Genomic DNA, 13,943 nt, shown 5'->3' on the forward strand with positions numbered 1-13,943 from the left:
TCTCCAAGGTTTTTTTCCATTGTAAAGTCCCACAAACCTAGGAAAGTGACCTCCAAAAATGCCTTTAAGGTTTTCAAACCTGTATCCATCGGAATCACTGGGGTGCTCACCACCAGATGATATGATTCAGTGGGTGGGGGATGGAGACCCGCAGGTACTTTATAATTCTCCTCTTGTGCTTCTGATGTTGCGTGTGCTTTGAGAATCATTGTTCTAGGTCATTGTTTCTCAACTCCAGGGCATCTTGTCAGAGGGCAGATTCTGAGCCAGTAGCTCTGAAATGAGGCCTGGGATTCTGCACTTCTAACAAACTCGCAGATGGTGCCAATGCTGCTAGCTGTATATCCTTGCTGCTCAAAGTGTAACCCAGGCAACATCCCTAGCAGCAGCAGCAGTAGCATTTGGGAGCTTCTTAGGAATTCAGAATCTCAGGGCCCACCCTAGACCCACTGAATCAGAATCTGAACTTTAACAAGATCCCCAGGTGATCTGTATGCACGTTAAAGTTTGAGAAACATTGTTCTAGAAGAAGTGACTTACTGATCAGGGAACCAGGTTGAAACTTGGGAATGAAAGGACAAAACTCAGTTCCTTAAAACAGAGTTGAAGTTAGGGAAGCGCAGGGGTTTCCATGTGTTTTAGTTACTGCCATACTTGTGGTCCTGCCACATAATAGGTGCTCAACAAATATTTGTCAAGCAAATGGGTGAGGTAAGAGTCCAGTTTCTGGAGCCAGAGCATGAGGCTAGAGTGAGGCCAGTAACCATCATTACTTGATGCTGCCTACTAGGGCCAAGGTCTTTCTAGCCCTCTGCCCAGGACAAGATTGATCCTGATGCTGGCAGAGAGAAGAATTCACTGCCATGTGAGACAGAAGTGTGTCAAGTTGTCTCATCTGTGAAGATTAAAAGGCTATGTGGAAATACAGCCAAGAAAATACACTGGCCTTCTCAGGTAGGTCTGCGATAAGAACCAGGGACTGAGCCAACCAGTGGGGACGTGGGTGACAGAGAAGTCCCAGCTCCAAAAAGAACTCATCTGTTCTATAGGAGTGATTTCATGAAGCTGCCTCAAACATGTTTAAAATGGGCAGAATTTAATACATTCAGGATCAATTCTAGCACTCTTCTCTCTCCTCCATTTAAAACAGATGTCAGTAAGACATATCCTGCAGTCAAAGGTAACCAGTATGGCTCTTGTAGATAAAGTCCAAAATCCATGTGATATAAGCAGTTGGGGAAACATTAAATCCTACAAAGAACAAACACTGTTTGTTATTAACTAGCCTTAGAGGAAGGGATCAATAACTCATATTTGTAGTGATTTTATTCCTCGTCTTCAGGGGAGCCAGCCTAGAAAAGAAAATGTTTCTTTTGTTTTTCCTGTGTGTAGCATTATCCAGACTTTCTGGATAACCTTGACAGTAGAAGTTAGGATTTCAGCCTAAATAAATCCATTCTCATCCTGCCCTAGGAACAAGTTAGGCTGAAGATTTCTGACAGATTCTTCAAAACGCCGGGCCCTTTCTCCTAGCAATTATTTTAAACATACTGTGAACATGGGAGAGTGCCTTCTAAAGCAGTGTCTTTTTCTCATCAGGCAGTAGCATTTTCTTGATTCCCGCAAATGAACTGAGTAAACAGTAAGTGTGCATTCCCAAGGGCTCGCCTACCTCTGCCTTGGGCTGGCTTCCACGTCTGGTAAAATGACATGTTAATGGCCATACCAGCCATGGCGAAGTTCCCCTGAATAACTATTTTCAAAGGAATAATAATTTTCCCTCACTGCTTCCTCCCCGCTAACCTCATCCTCAACCTAATTCTAACTGTCCCAGAGAGCCCGGTCCCACAGAGGGACAATCCTGTGAGTGTCTCTGCAACTTCTCCAGAGGCTTTGAAAGATGGTTCCTGCCCAGCACGCAGTCCCCCAAGCTGCCAGGTGCATCTGAGGAGGGAAAAAGAAATCAGACATGGTACTCATTGACTACCAGACAAGTGATTTAAATTTCTGCACTCAAATGTCCTGCCATAAGTTAGTGTGAATGTGCCATTGCACCTTTCTTGGCTTGTGAAAAAGAATGGCTAATTAACTTTCTCGGTTGCTTGGAATAGCATTCAATGGATGGCAAGTCACCATCGCATGCAAATCATCAGTCTCTTAAAGCCGTGTTTGAATGGGTCCATGTCTCTTTTTGTTGACCGAGAGAGACAGCGAGCGAGTTGTCATGTTCACAAGGATGACCTAATTCGAGCTTCTGTGGTTTGGGATCCTGCCTGCCTGTGTTTCACCCTGTTTTGCCTTCAAGGCAGGAGGCTACATCTCATAGCCAGGAGATTGTGGTTAGTTTCCTGGCCTTGGACCGAGGTGGGGACACACCTGCACCCCTGAGGGAGGGAGAGCCTGTGGAGGGTCCATGAGGCCAGGGCTGAGTCACTCAGCTGGGAGACATGTCAAATGGCATTAGAACATCAGTTTGGCACTGAAGGAGCAAGAACCCACACCAAAAATTCTTAAATATGCTAACAATCTAGTCCATTTTCAAACTAAACCAAGGAAAGAAATGAAAGTTTGGTGTCACCTTACACCAGCACTGGGATTTGCTATTCATGTGAAATCACCCCAAAAGAAACCTCAACTTCACCCACACATCCAAGGGAGGTGAAGGGCCCCCATCCGATAACATTTCATCCCACAGGCCCCTCTCTACCACTCCCTACGCATCACAGTCCTGTTCCAAGACCATGCAAATTTGGAAAACCCTACTGTAAGTCGTCTTTGATTTTTCTACCCAAATCACTTTCCTCTCTCAGAAAATTGTTTGAATGTGGTGTCCTAGTCAAAAGAAACATAAGTTGAACTCCAAATGCCTTAAAAATAATGTAAATCTTTACTAATTTTCTTGAAACAGTGGCCATTTTTCTCACCTAATCTCCCACTCTACAGCCGCACCCAGCCCAGTCTCTCTCCAGAGAGTAGCTTCACACTCTTTCATAGTAAATTAATTTAGCCTGTTTAATTTCTATCATCCTTCCATCCCAGCCCATCACCTTAATCCAACTGCAAGGAACGGAGGGCCAAGCAGCTCAGAAGCCTCCTCCAGAAGACTGGAAGGGAAGAAAGGCTGTAACTACTTATGCCTCAGGGTCTTGGTCCCAGAAACAAGAACAGGAAAAGGGAAGCAAAAGGATGCCTGTCGTGCTGTTAGTACCCAAGGAACCTTCTCCATCCTCAAGATGGCAGCCTCCTGAACAGGACTGGGTTCCGACATGGCGACCCTGATGCTCACCAGCAGGCAGAAGGCAGGCAGCAAGATCCTCAGGATGCTCCACAGGGTCCTGGGACAACTTTACCCAGACAGGGAGAATCACAACAATCTGCACATGTTTCTTTCTCTCTGAAGCTAGAGCTTCTGAAGGATTCAAATGGTTTTGATGTAATATGGTGTGCGGCTAAAAGAGAAAATCAGAATCCACATCAGGTTTGATTTTCATTCCAGGGAGCCATTTCAGATGAAGGAGGCAAAGCCTTTCAAAAACGTCTTCTATGATTCGGAATAATTGGGTCCAATTTAATTTGGTGGAGGGTGGAGTTGAAGAGGTATGCAATTGCTTCGAGTGTGTTTTGCAGTTTCCAGAGTCACTAATTAGCTCCACGACATAAAGGTTAATGAGATAAAACATCTATAAATCAAGTTGATGGCTGATTCAAGAAGAAAACCCCCAACTCCCGCTCTGCTATGATAACTCTAGAATTTCACTCTTTCAGCGTATCCATTTGATTAAATTCAATTCTGTGTGAATATATACAAACAAATGTATAACTATAAAATTCATACTTAAATTTTAAACTATCTTGCTCAAAGCTCCTTTCTAAATTTAGTTATTCAGTACTAATAAGTCAATAGTTAACTATTAACAGAATTAATCATATCAGAATTAACTGACGTGATGGAAGGCTTAGGCGTCACCCTTCCCAGAGAGCAAAAGTCTATATTTTACATTTAAAAACGAGCTCCTTATATTTGGACATAAAACAAACTCCGTAAAATAAAATTACAGATTTTATTGACTGACGCTATAGAGGAATTTGGGATTTAGAGAACGTTCTGGTGAATCCTTTTGTAACTTGAAGGGTTCTATCCCACTTAAATCTTCTGTTTGTATATGAGTTTTCCAGATGGTTACGAGCATAGGCTCCAGACTCAGGGGAACCACATCGACCCCTTGGCTCTACCACTTACTAGCTCTGTAACCTTGGGCAATTTTCTTAAGGTTTTGTGCCTCAGTTTCTGCATCTGTAAAATAGGGATAATAAGAGACTCTATGTCATAGGGTTTTTGTGAGGATGAAATGTGGTAATTCATGTTAATCACGTAGCACAGGGCCCGGCGCATAGTAAGTACAAAGTAAATTATGATGATTACAATAATGAGTGCCGTAGGGCCCACCTGGACTAGACTTTCCTTCCAGAGCCTCTGGCAAGGAATGTGCAGCCTTGAAGCATGGATTTGATAAGACAACTTCTTTGCAATTTATGATGGAAGTGTAGTTGTTCATTGTTAAGGTAGCTTGAGTGCAATATTTAGCAATTTTCCTTTTATCAAGGTCTGGATGCACCTACTCTTTTTTTCCCCCTCACAGACTCTTTATTATTATTTTTTTTAACTTAAAAGATTAAAAGTTATTGTGTTCTGGGCATCCAGATCCCCGGGAGATGGGAAACTAGCCTGGAGTCTCATTCATATTTGATCGATGGGGCCTTGCATAGAAATGGCATACCCTACGGGATATTTTGAAGCTTTGGCTATACAAAGGAAATTTCCAGATCTTCTGATGCTCTCTGATCCTCTGATTGGATCCGCTTCCTCCTGGAAGATCTCGTGGGGAAAACGGTCTGGTGGGAGCAGATTCTCAGAACAACCATCCCATTTCTGAGTGCCTCCACTGTGTGTGTGTGTGTGGTGTGGGTGTGTTTGGGGTGTGTGTGGTGTGTGCAGCATGTGTGTGTCCATACATGTGAACATGTGCATTCCTAGTAGGCAAGGATATTCTCTTCCACTACAGGTTAAAGAGCACAAGTGAATGGCTGTGTGTAAATCCTAACACAAAGTATCAATTACTCGCTCTGACGACCAGAGAGTGAACCCTACTTAAGTTAAAAGGGGAAAGAGTCAAGGAGAGAAGAGGAAGATGAAACTCTGCAAAGAGCAGGGCCTTGCAGCTGCAGCCCAGTTGGCCAGACCCAGCCCAGCTGACCTTTGCTTCGTCTTCGAAGAACAACACAGGCTTGCGTCTGCCTATTGCATCAGCGGCTCCCATCTGCCCTTCCCTGCCCCACCCTGGAAAGTGGTAAGGAGAGTTAAGTAACAGCCTCTGAGGCAACCGCTCAGGCAGGGGGAGGTCTGAGGGAGACTGTCTCACTCCTTCCAGCCAGGCCCCACCCAACAGGCGCTTCTCAAATCCAAGTCCATGAAGGGAAAGTACTCATCTGGCCGAGTCCTCTCCTCTGTCCTGATACTGCACGTACTCCCCATCTACCTCTCCCTGGGCATGTGTGGGGTGATGCACAGGACCTCTGAGCCTTCTGTTTTGGCCAAGATGGGCTCTAGAATTTTAGAATGTTAGAGGTGGAAGACCACAGAGGGTAGCTGAAACAACACTCCCATTTTAAAGATGATAAAATTGAGGCCCAGAGAAGCACAACGACCTGCCAAAGGCCCAGAGCTAGACTGCATCAGCTTGTTCAGACTACAGCCCACGTCTCCTCTCTCCTGCACAACCTCAGGGACAGCTAGAGGACCAATGTGTTCAGACTTGGCCAGTCTTTGGATGGAAGACAGCCTCAGAAATGAGTGCTCAGTGGTCTGTGAAGTCGTATAAGCTAGAGAGTAGGCTGCTTAGGAGACTCTAAGGAGCGAGGTTGAAACCCATCCTGAACATATGCAGAATCCAAGTCTTTAATCCAAGTCTTTCAGGAGAGCAGGCCCATTTCAGGCCGAGCTGGGAGAGAAGCAGACTGAGGGAGAGAGAGCCCTTCTGGAGCAGTCCCAGGAAGCCTGACTTATGCCTCCATCTTCCCTAGGCCTTCAAGCCCTGCTGATCCCGGGAAGTCCAGGGCCACTGAGGCAGGTCCCAGGTTCCAGGCTGAACTCAACCACCAGGCCCACCGTGGGAGGCTCAGAACGGGCAAAGAGAGCAGCCATCCACCGAAGGTGTTAACACGAGGCTCCACGGCACTGGGTTGAGATCAATAACTGTTGAGAATGTGAGTTGATAGAAAGGGTATATTAGAAGCCATAACCACACACAAATTCACACACATATTCTTTCTTTTAAAACCACTTTATTGAGACATGATTGATACAAAAGCTGAAGATATTTAATGTACACAGTTCGATAAGTTTGGAGTGCAGACATATTCTTCATTAATGTGGAGCTTCATTGATGCTCTATCCAGGACGTAGGCAGCCTCTCCGAGAGGGTCACTTGCAGCTGAAAGAGCAGCCTCAGTGAGTTTCAGCTGATGACCAGTCTACGCTGGCTCCAGCTCTTCCAGGGGCCTTGTTTAATAACCACTTTCTTTGGCTTTTAACCCAAGGCTGCTGGCAACACCTCTGTCCTGTGTTTTAAGGCTTTTCCTGGACTCTGGAAACCATCCCGAAAGTCTCTCTCTGAGCGTGATACTGATTTGACAGACACTCGGGCTGTTTATCGGGCATGTGTGGTTTTGCTGAAGGGGACAGGTTCTTTGACCAACTTCTAAAACTGCCGCTGAGGACTTGAGAGTTTAGCCATGTTCTCTTGCTGACACCCGGGTCCTGAGTGGTTAAAATTCTTCTACCCACCTTTCTGATTCAGGTCTCTACTTTTACGATGCCATTACTTGTCTCAAATTTTCATAATCATCTCAAAGGGGCAAGAAGCATTCTTCCTTCTTTCCAGCCCGATGTGGACAGGTTTTCCAGCTGCCAGTCCAATGCTGGGCCCACCGGGTACCCTGTGGGTACAGCCCTACCTCATCTGAGGTGCGCCCTGGGGAGGGCCCTCAGGTCCACACGAAACCAGTAGGATAGGGCTTCAGTGTGTCCGTGGGGCTCCTCATCAGGCCACCAAGCCCCTAGCACACCTAGTAAGTCACCCTGACACATCACCCCTCTCCCTCCTCTGAAGAATGTTGGGGAAGCAAGAGCCTATGAATCGGGCAACCCCATAGAAAGGAGCAGGGAAAGGACGTGAGTTCTGGGGTGACAGGGAGATGGTCTGTGGGCAAAGGGGTCTGGCAGAGTCACAGTGGGGAAGCAGGTGACTGTTGAGGGATCAGGGAAAAGGCCCACATGAAGGAGCCCCAGGTAGCGGAGGGAAGTCCCAACCAACACCATCAAATGCTTTTCTATTTTTTGCTTAATGGTTTCACCAGTCAACTCCAACGTTTGCTCTCACTTTCTGCCCCTAAGGAAGGAGGTAGAGGATAGCTGGTCTGAGGATTTGGAATTGGGGGCTATTAATTTCCAAGTATGGGAAAAATCCATTAAAAATGAGCACTCATACTGTCTTCATTCCATTCCTGGCAGAGACACCAAATTCCAAAGGAGAGCTGGACAACATAATGTAAAGGGAAATCAGAGATGAGATCATTTAATCAACATCTCATTTTACAGATGAGAAAACTGAGTCCCAGAGAGGTGCTCAAAATCACTCAGCCAATAACTGCAAAACTGGTGGGACTAGAACTCTGGCTTCTAACTCCCAGTCCAGGCGTTTTCTTCCCTTCCACCCCAACCTGCTACCCCTGCCCCTCCCAGATGCCACGACTGTTTAAGGGTGAAAGTTGGCCTTGGAGCGCCCTCCTCTGGCTCCAGGGAAGCCGCTGGAGCAGCTACAGTGTAGGCTGGTGTTCTCTAACTCGAGCGTGCAGCGGAATCCCCTGCAAGGCTGGTTAACGCACAGACTGCTGGGCCTACCCTCGTCTGATTCAGCAGGTCTGGGGTGGGGCCCGACAATCTGCATTTCTATCAGGTTCCCAGGTGATGCTGATCTGCAGAGTCAAAGGACATTTACTGCGAATCTCTGGTGTAGTCAGATCTTGTGGATTTCGCAGCCAGAACATCTGGGTTCAGGTCCCAGCTTTGCCGCGCATGTACTGTAACCTCGAACACGATGTTGCTCAATCTCTTGGCGTCTCAGTCTCTTCATCTTATGATGGTAACAGAAACCCAGTGGGTTAATATGTAAAATAAATCAATCAGACGTCAAATTACCTGAGGAGTGCCGTACTGATGCTGTACTAATACAGAGATGTCACTGTGGGCCAGGGGACGTCCATGGTGACAGAAATTCTCTTAATGCTGCTCAAAAAATACTCCAAATCCAGCAGAAATGGTGTTTAGCCTTACACAAATATTGCCTGAGTAATTATTAGGGCCTGGCATCAGGTTTACAAAGATGAATGACACAGTCCCTGCCCTGGGGGAGCAACTAGGAAGAAAATAAACATGCAAATCCTAATAATTATCCTACTGGGTGAGGAACAAGGGAAGGAATGCTAGGCCTTGGAGCACAGAGCAACCAACCCTGTCTGGGGAGTCAAGCAAGGCTTTGAAGAGGCGTCTGATTTTTTAGTAGGGTCCTGAAGAGTGAATAGGAGTTCTTTAAGAAGACATGCCGCAGCAGGCACTTCAGGCAGAGGAAACAGTACATGCAAAGAAGTCACAGAGGTGTCAAAATGCATGTTCAGGGAAATAGTAATAGTTCTATGTAGCTAGAGCTCAGTGGGTCTGGGGAGAGAGAGCAGAAGAGGGGATTGGCAAGGAAGGCTGAGGCAAGATTCTGCAGAATCCTGGATGCCATGCTAAGAAGTGTGGACCTGATCGTGAGTCTGGTGAGAAGCCGCTGGAAGACACTCACCGCTTCCCTGGAGGATTCCCTGGGAAAAAAAAAAAAAAAACCCTAATGAATGCCCAAGATGAAGATTTATGAGCCCAGGGCCTTCACCTCCCTCCTCAGCACCCCCGCCCCTTCAATGCCTTCAAGCCTCCCCTGCCAGGAAGCCAAGCCCCAAAACGCCTCCTGACCTGGGCGGGGAACCTTGGGAACAGGCTCCCCTGGAAGGCACAGCAGCGTGCAGGGCAGCCTCTTACCTTCATCAGATAGGTGGCACTTCCCCGAAGGTTTCCTCATTCCCTCTCCCCATGGGTGTGGAGTCACAAGGAGAACAAAAGGGTGTTATCTGAAGCTAAGAAGTTTTAGGAGGGGGCGGAGGGAGGTGTAGGCACCTGTGGGGTGGGAGAACGAGTGAACACTCTGGCAGCACTGATGCAATCCGGGAAGAGGCCTGTGGAAACCTACACCTGGGGAGCCAGCCCCTTGCCTCCCTGACCTCCTTGAGGTGTGGAGAGTTTGGAGCTGGAAGAGGCCTGAGAAGTGGTCTATGCCAGGCGCCTCCTTTAAAGAAGAAATAATGAACACTCACCCTGCCCTCTCCCCATACCTGACTCTGAAGGTGTAAAGCCCCAGTCTCGAGAAAACGTGCATTTTCTGTGTCCACTGACCTCTGTCCCTCCTCTTGAGTCTTTCCCATAGTCCCCGGCCAGCCAAGTCCTTGCCCCTCTTTCAGACTCCGCCTTTTGTTTCCAGATAGGTATCCGCTGGAGGGTGCAGAAAGTGGGCTCTGCTATTTTTGAAAACTGCAATGTGAGAACAGGGGACAAACTGCTAATCTAAACTGCGTGGGTTGGGGGTTTTATCCCCGTTCCTCCATCTCCTGTGGAGGTGGAAGCAAATTGCTCTTGTGGGAATAATCCTTTTTGTTTTTAGGAAAATATTTTAATAGGTCTTTGGATTATGCAAGGATAAAACTTAAACCTATTCTGGAAAAGAGACAATGCAGTTCAGAACAATGTAAAGCTACAGGGCCTGCATCGTCGTTGTATTTGTAAACGGTGGTTTTCATTTGGAATGAATGGCATTTTCAGGGTTTGTGGGGAGTTTTGCTGTGTGCTGCAGCCGGGCCTCCGCTGTGCTTTGGGGAGTTGAGGGAGGGGCCTGTGTCCACAGTGGGAGAGAGCAGGACTGAGCTGGTGACCGGCAGGGAGAACATCCCGGTCCGTGTAGAATCCCCAGGAGTCCTGGCAGACACTGGAGGAGGGAACCCAGGAAATGGCTTTACTGGGCCTGGGGTTGTTCCTCTTTCGGTGGGGCTTGCCATCTGTTCTCTCTCAGGAGGGGCTACTGAGAGCATCAAAGCCAGTGCAAACCCCACTGAGCTCTTTCTAAAAGGACTACAAAGTCAGGTAAAAGCGGGGCATCTGCCCCTGGTGTGTGTATCATTGTTGTGTGTCCCTCCCCTCCCCGCCTCGTCCCCATGTCCCCCCTCACCCCCACCCCAGCCAGCCTGGGAGTGAGAGCGCCCTGTGAGAGCAGAGCCTCTCTCCACTCTGTTCTTTGAGGAGGCCTAGGATCTGACGGGATATCACAAAACCAGTAGAGAGCCTCTCAGTTCCTAAATGTTTTACTTTGAAATTTTTCTTTTTCCCAAATACTTTGAAAAGGTAAAATACTTTATTTTGAGAAAGTTGTTCTAGGATGCTGGATCATCCTGGGGTTAAGGAGGCATGTTCTGCCAGGCATAGGGAACTGGGTTTGAGACAGTCACCAAGGGAAGGAATAAATGGGCATGAGGGGGTTAAAGCACTTCTGCCTTATATTAGAGTAAAAATTGCATGAATCTATTATTTATATAATAGTATATGATAAACATATTATAAATATATTACCATATATGTATATTATTTTATAACATAAATATAAAATAATTAAAAATAATTTATAACAGAAAAATTTATGTTAATGTAATGTGATACACTATAGAAAACATAAATAATACATAAATGTGTAAAAACCATAAATATCATCAATTATACTACCAAAAATTAATTGATGCTAACATTTCGGGATACTTCCTTCAGCTCTTCCTCCACGCACATAAACAAACGAGCAAACAAGTAACTAGATACAGTGAACATCCACCCCCACTTATTCTACAGTCCCAACAGAAAGAGAACATGGTTCTTTCCCACTAGTTTTAGCAATAATCCCAGGGCCAATTCTTATTGGCCCAGCTTGGGTCACATGCCTATGCCCGAATCTAGAACCCACAAAAGCCAATTTAACCTATAAAATAGTTTAAATGAAGAAAAACGTATACTTTTTTGAGTTGTTAGACTTAATGAACTAAACGAGACCATTCATGTGGAAGTTCTTTGCAAATGTAAATAATTGTTAATCATTAATTATAAATATTATTATTAATATTATCACCAACTCTTTCCTCATTGCCCTTCTGCCTCTCCTCTTCTTGGTCGATCTGTTTTTCTGCTTTCTTGTCTTCCCACCGAGTCTCCATCACTTGGTTAACCAGGCTGAGGTGGACTGGGGAGGAGACCAAATGCTATTTATAGCAGTGTTTCCTTGGGCAATGTGGCGTGTGGTGACATGAGAACACATCATTTAAGGGATACTTCTATCTCTCATTGCAGCCAACGTGGTTTCTGAGAACTTTGTCTACAGGGAGGAAGAATGTAGAGAACACTCCCCTCTCCCAGCAAAGGCAAACCCTGCCTTTTACACGGCCTGGTCGACCATTTAGGGCGTGGATTTTGGTAGACCAGGAGTTTGTTACTCAGGGGGTGCCTGGGATGGGTGCACTTGTCAGTAGACCTCCAGAAGGACATTTCAACGGGAGAGGCCAGAGAATAACAACCAACCCAAAGCCTGAAGACGACATCAAATGAAAATTGGCATTTTAGTTTGGCAAATTGAAGGCTGGGAACCCATCAGGGACTGTGAGGACCAAAAGTCCTTTATGGAATCTTGGACATGTCAAATAAGTAGTTTTGGAACAATTAAAACAAATTCCTACTTTTAAAAAGTGAGTGGTTGACAATACATGTATGCTGGAATTGAATATTTAAGTAAATGGATGGCAGATGGTGGGAGCCAGGTTTCTTATTGTTGAAGTAGATGTTTACAGATAAACAAGAGGAGAAGGCTAGAATGATCCATGCAGTAGTGAATTAGAGTTGAAGACATTAGTGGAAACTCATGTTTAACTTAATGTAGGTACAGGTGGTTACACATGGAAATATTTATAGATATATGTACCCCTATCCATTTCCTTGCTATGTCAGCTGAGAGGATCTAGAAGTAATGACATCCCAGTAGCAATAAGCACACCTAGCACCCAGATCTTGGTTTCTAATACCACTCTCCAACAAAAGGACTAGGTCACCTTGGAGAAATGCTTGATTTTAGAACTGGGAGAGGAAATACGCAGGATGATCCAGGAGCTTTTTGTTTGTTTGTTTTCTGCTGAAAATTTACCCTAAGCTAACATCTGCGCCAATAGTCCTCTATTTTGTGTGTGGGTCACTGCCACAGCCTGACCGCCAACGAGTAGTGTAGGTCCTCACCTGGGAACTGAACCTGGGCTACCGAAGCAGAACACACTGAACTTAACCACTAGGCAACAGGGCCGGTCTCCAGGAACATGTTATAGAGCCAGACAATAAGAGAGTGCTCAAAAACTGCACAATGATGGGCGGAGAGAACATGAAGGGACATAGGAGCCAACTGAAAGAGTTCCCAATGGCTAAAGCTGGGACGATTTGAGCAAAAAATAAGTAAATTATTATTGTAGTATAACCCAAAGGACAAAATAAATATCCATGAGTCCATTCTGATATGAATAAATAATTGAATAAACAGATAACTGAGGAAGAATAGATAAATCTCCCATGCAGAAGAATTCCAAATAGTTTGTGTAGATACTCTGCCTTCAAGGAGGTGGAGCATAGCTCCCCAATCCCTAAGTGTGGGGTGCCCATAGTAACTTCCTTCCACAGAGGAAGTATGGACAGGGGTGTGGGGGGAAGTAACTTTACAGTGCAGAAACTTGTCAAATACTACCTTAGCCAGGTGATCAAGGTCAGCATCAACAGTAGTAGGTCATGTCGATAGGATGTACCCTTGATCTGATGTGATGAGAATGGTGCTTCACCTCTGTGGTCTTCCTCCTGCAAAAATCCATAACCCAAGGCTAATCATAAGAAAACCATCAGACAAGTCCCAAGTGAGGGACATTCTACAAAATATCTGACCAGTACTCCCCCAAACTGTTAAAGTCATCAAAAACGAGAAAAGTCTGAGAAACTGTCACAGCCAAGAGGAACCTAAGAAGATATGACAACTAAATAATGTAGTATCCTGAATGTGATCCTGCAACAGAAAAAGGACATTGGGGGAAAACTAAGGAAATATGAATAAAGTTTGGATTTAGTTAATAATGGTGTATCAATATTGGTTCATTAATTGTGACAAATGTACCCAGATCTTGGTTTCCAGTACCACTCTCCAATAAAATGACAAGGTCATCTTGGAGAAATGCTTGATTTTAGAACTGGGACAGGAAATATACACAGTTTGAGAACTCCATACCAGCCTTGTGATTTTTCTATTGTAGGGGAGGAAGACATTTCCTCTTCCCAAATGGGGGTTCGTCTGGCTGGAGAACAAATTAAATTCACATGAGACAGAGTAGCAAGAGAAAATTAAACAAAGCTTTATGAGGAACCATGGCCCGGGGCCTTTCTTCCTGAAGGAAGAAAGGGCACCGAAGCAGTGGGGTGCACAGAGTGGTTATATACCCCCAAACGGGGTGTTTCACATGTGATTGAAATGTCCCTCCCACAATAGTCACAAGATTGCCCTGTCAGCACGTTGCTTGATGGACACAGCAGGTAATGGTCTGCTATCTCGGTGGGCTTAGCAGGAGGCAAGTCTATCATCTGGAGCTGGGCAGTCACAGGTGAGCGCAGCAATCAGTTCCTAGCCTAAGGAAAGATGCTTAATCCTTAAAGAAATGCCAATGTTGGGAGGGGGAGGGAAGTC

At 45.6% G+C, this 13,943-nt stretch overlaps 1 long non-coding RNA gene across 1 annotated transcript; it reads right to left on the reverse strand.

Moving 5' to 3' along the window:
• Nucleotides 1-6,325: 6,325 nt before the first annotated feature.
• LOC103561137 (uncharacterized) lies at nt 6,326-13,070 on the reverse strand. Its single transcript, XR_011526165.1, has 5 exons — nt 12,963-13,070; nt 9,548-9,682; nt 9,137-9,271; nt 8,904-8,922; nt 6,326-8,192 (listed from the first exon to the last, which is right to left on the reverse strand). It is a non-coding gene; the product is annotated as an uncharacterized lncRNA (long non-coding RNA).
• Between the last annotated feature and the right edge of the window lie 873 nt (nt 13,071-13,943).

The sequence above is a fragment of the Equus przewalskii genome, chromosome 14, assembly GCF_037783145.1.
Source record: "Equus przewalskii isolate Varuska chromosome 14, EquPr2, whole genome shotgun sequence".
Classification (NCBI taxonomy): domain Eukaryota; kingdom Metazoa; phylum Chordata; class Mammalia; order Perissodactyla; family Equidae; genus Equus; species Equus przewalskii.